This window comes from Tupaia chinensis, unplaced genomic scaffold (assembly GCF_000334495.1).
Source record: "Tupaia chinensis unplaced genomic scaffold, TupChi_1.0 Scaffold000640_1, whole genome shotgun sequence".
In the NCBI taxonomy this organism is placed as follows: Eukaryota; Metazoa; Chordata; class Mammalia; order Scandentia; family Tupaiidae; genus Tupaia; species Tupaia belangeri.
The window spans coordinates 97,683-102,262 of NW_006160161.1; the positions used below are offsets into that span (position 1 = coordinate 97,683).

General features: G+C 38.1%; 1 pseudogene; it reads right to left on the bottom strand.

Moving 5' to 3' along the window:
* Positions 1–799: 799 nt before the first annotated feature.
* LOC102488602 (spartin-like) lies at positions 800–3,234 on the bottom strand (annotated as a pseudogene).
* Between the last annotated feature and the right edge of the window lie 1,346 nt (positions 3,235–4,580).

The window sequence follows — 4,580 nt, forward strand, 5'->3', positions numbered from 1 at the left end:
TTTGGTAGGATGGTGGAGGCTTCATCAAACCAATTTGAAAATGTTCCTTTCTTTTGGATATTTAGAAATAGTTTGAGTAGAATAGGGGGTAATTCTTTAAGCTTTGTATAATTTGGATTTGAATCCATTGAGAGCTGGGGTTTTCATTGTTGGGATACTATTTATTTCTGATTCAATCTCATTCCATTTTATTGGTCTATTCAGTTTTCTCTTTCTTCCTGGTTCAGACTAGGAGTATTGTATGTGTCAAGAAATTTGTCCATCTCATGTAGATTTTCTAGTTTATTGGTGCATAGTTGCTCATAATATTCACTCACGATAGTTTGTATTTCTGCTGTAATAGTTCCTGTTTCATTACTAATTTTATTTATCTGCCTCCTTTCTCTGTTTTTCTTAGTCTAGCTAATGATTTTCCAATGTTATTTGTACTCTCAAAATGTTAGTTTTTTTGTATTTTTTTGTTCTCAATTTCACTTATCTCTGCTTTTTTTAGTTTAACATTATATTTAATAAGGTATGCACATATATTATTAGGTTTAGTTTAGCTACTAAAATATTTTAGCCACATTTAGCAAAAAATAAACTGAGTATATAACTGCATATTTCTAAAGGTCAGATGCAAGAATACTGATTATTTTCCTTGTAAGTAGAATGCATGCCATAAAATTTATGAAACGCTTTGTAGGAATGAACGTATTTAAAAATTCTGATTAATTTGTAAGGAAATCCACATTTGTCTATTTGACAAAATTGTATCCATCTCATAAGGCTTTGGTATGGATGATTCTCAACAATTCTATCATTTGTCTTTCTTCTTTGCCTTATTCTTCTCCTCTTCCTCTGTCTGCTCATCCTTCTTCCCTCTAATGTTCATATGTGATGCTCCTCCTTGATTTTCCTTCTGAGAATTATCAACTACTTGATAGTCCTCAAGGAGTGTGTGTCCTATTTGTTTTGCAGTTTTATTCACCATTGTTTTGATGCCAATATTGGTTTTTTGGGGGTTTTTTTGGAGAGATTTTCGCTATAGATCGCATGTGCTCATCTGAAAAAGAGAGAGAGAGACGGGATGGGGGTATGGCCACGCTGCAATCCCTTCTCCTCCATTCTCTTCTTGGGATTTTGGACATGCACGCACACATGCCCGGCGTGAGTTTAAGACACCAAATCTGGGACTAGAACTGCGGTCAACTACATGGGAATCCAGCAACCTAGCCATTATGCCAACTGCTAGTCCTATGCAAATATTGTTAATATTATAAGCAGTTACACCGACATTGACAGCAGAATCCACTGCAATATATGTAGCTCTTCATGCATTATGCTTATACTTGTATCTGACAGTTGTACTGTTTCTGCTGAAATATTATTAACAATGTACTTAGCTGCACATTCCAATCCCTGCTAGACAGTTGAAAATCCTTGGACACTAATTGCTGCTACAACCATAGCACTATCCAGGGAGACTTCCCATCTTTGTCTTTTTTAAGAGATTCTGGAACAAGCTTGCTGCTATGCTTCTTGACATGTGGAGCTAGTTCTTTTCCAACATAATTTGCTACAGGGCAAACTCCATCAATCAGGAACTGGCTGACGTTTGCTGCTCCTGTAGCCTGCTTTGCTATATAAAGTCTGTTGGTGACAGCTGGACTAACTTTCATTGGTTTTTCTTCTGGTTGAATCCATTCTCAAAGTTTAGAAGTGCCTTTCTGGATTGCTTCGCCAGTAGATTCAGCACCTTTGACTAAACCCCAACTCACCCAGGAAGCACCTGACAAAATGTGAGCCACTTTCTCACTCCATTCAGGTAATTCTTTTGCTTTTTCTTCTGAAACTGGCTCACAGGGTACAATGTGACTCCAACTAAGTTCTTCATTTGAAGTATCTTTAGCCTGAAGCCAAAGGTCAGACATTTGCCTTAAAAGGTCCTAAAAGAATTCTCTATCATTTTCTGGTAAGTCATAGGACAAAACAATCCCCACAAAGCATCCTGCTGCTTGCAACATCATATCAAGAAACATGTGGGGAACCAGCAGTTAGCGTAATGGCTATGTCGCTGGACTCCCATGTAGTCGACCATGGTTCACATCCCGGAACCGGTGACTTAAAACTCATGCTGGGCGTGTGTGCGTGCATGCCCAAGATCCCGAGAAGAGAATGGAAGAGAAGGGTTTGCAGTGTGACCATCCCCCCTTGGGGGGTGATTTCTCACTTTCTGTCTCTATGTCTCTCTCTGTCTGTCTGGCAAGCACACGCACCCTATAGCAAATGGCAAGCCCCCCCACCCTATAGCAAAAATCTCTCAAAAAAAAAAAAAAAAAAGAAACATGTGGGCTCCCACAGTACATTTCAGAAATGGAGATCTGTCAGGAACTAGAGGATATAACCAGTCACACACCTGAAGAAACTGAGGAGGATGGTTTAGACCTGTATCAAGAGAATTACCCAAGAACCTCACAATTTGAAGGTACCCAGAATAGGAGGGTGCACTAACCTTCCTGGCAGGATTTACAAAAAGTATCTGTACTCCATTTGATATCATAATCTACTCATCTGGATCTAGCCCTAAGCTCTTAAGAGGAGGCAGCTGAGAATGATTCCTATAAAAGTCTTCTCCAACTGATGAAAATTCCCCATAATCTGTTCCATAGGATACAGTGTAGTGACCCTCAGCAGCCTGAAGAGTGTAAGTTGGTGGTGCCTCTGCTGGACAACGTTTGGATAGTAAACACAAAGTACTAGGTGCAACAGCTGACCCTGCACCAGTAGTGGAAGTGGTTCCATTTACTTTAGTGTGCTGAGGAGGCGAACCAAAGGACTGAGGCTCCAGTGTCTTTTCATACATGTCTCTGGGTGGAAATTATGGATATAACTTGGATACTTCCTGAAGATCATTGTGTAGAGAAGTGGCAAGACCTTTCTCTAGAATTCCCAATCTGGTACACACATTCTGTAGAGATTTTTTGATTTTTCTGTTGCATCTGTCTAGCAGATTCTCACTCAGGGCCTGTGTATTCAGAATTAGTTGATGAAATCCTGATTTGTCTTAGTAGATGTCCTATTCCTTGCTTATACTAGTTCTTTGCTTATTTCTTCTGACCTAATTCATCTGTATTCAGTCCTTTATTAACAAATAAAAAGGCCTTCTTATATGCTTCTCTGATTATCTTAATTTCAGCAGGTTCTCCATTTTGTGGCTCTTGCTCCATTTCTGTGCCTTCGAGAGTTCCCCTCCTGGGCACTGCCTCACTTATTTCTGCTTTAATCTTTAATATTTCTTTTCTTTTAGCAATATTTGGTTTTTTTAATTTTTATTATTTTTTTACTTTTCCAGTTCCTTGAGATACAGCATTAGATTTTTTAAAATTTTTGTTTCTATCTTTCTATTTTTCAATTGTGAGTATTTTTATAAACTTTCCTCTTAGGATGGCTTTCACCATGTCCCAAAGATTATGGAGAGTTGTGTCTTTGTTATCATTTGTTTAAAATAATTTTTAAATTTCAGTTTTGATTACTTTAGTAGTGTTGAAGTCATTCAGAAGCAAATTGTTTCCAGGACCAGTAGTTGACGTAATGGCTATGTTACTGGACTCCCCCATAGTGAACTATGGTTCAAGTCCCGGACCTGATGGCTTAAACTCACTCCAGGCATTCATGTGTGTGCACCCAAGATCCTAAGAGGAGAATGGAGGAGAAGGGATTGCAGCATGGCCAACCCCCTCGGGAGGTGGTCTCTTGCTTTCTGTCTCTCTATATCTCTCTGTCTTTCTGGTGAGCACACATGCCCTATAGCAAAAACCTCTCCAAAAAAAAAAGTAAATTGTTTCCATGTATTTGTTAATTTTTGAAGACTTTTTGCTTTTTATTGTAAGCTTAATGCTTAATGTCATTATAATCAGAAAAATGTTAGGCATAGTTTCTATAATTTTTATTTTGTGAAGGCTTCTTTTGTGCCCTATTATGTGGTCAATCTTTGAAAATGTTCCATGTGGGACTGAGAAAAATATGTACTTTGTAGTTGTTGGGTGGAATGTTATGTAAATGTTTGTCAGGTCTTTGTGGCTTATTGTATCATCTAGGTCTGTGTCTCTTTGTTGTCTAAATGACTTGTCTAGTGGTAACAGTGAGGTGTTGAAATACCCAACAACTAATATGTTTTAGTCTATCTCTCTCTTTAGATCTGTCAGTCTTTTTTTTTAAAACATATTTGGGTGGCCTGGTATTGAGCCCATAAATATTTCTAATTGTTCTATCTTCCTGGTTGATTAATTCCTTTAATGTTATATAGTAACATTTTTGTCTCTTTTTAGTTATCTTGAAGTCTGTTTTTTCTTTTTCCTTTATTTATTTTTGTTCTTAGATTTTTACTATAGGATGCATGCACTCACTGGAGAGAGAGACAGAAAGCAAGAAATCATCCCCCAAGGGGAATGGCCATGCTACAATACTTTCTCCTCCATTCTCCTCTTGGGATTTTGGGCACTCACAAACATTCACCCAGTGTGAATTTTAAGTCAACGGGTCTGGGACTTGAACCACAGTTGATTACATGGGAGCCCAGTGACATAACCATTACACCA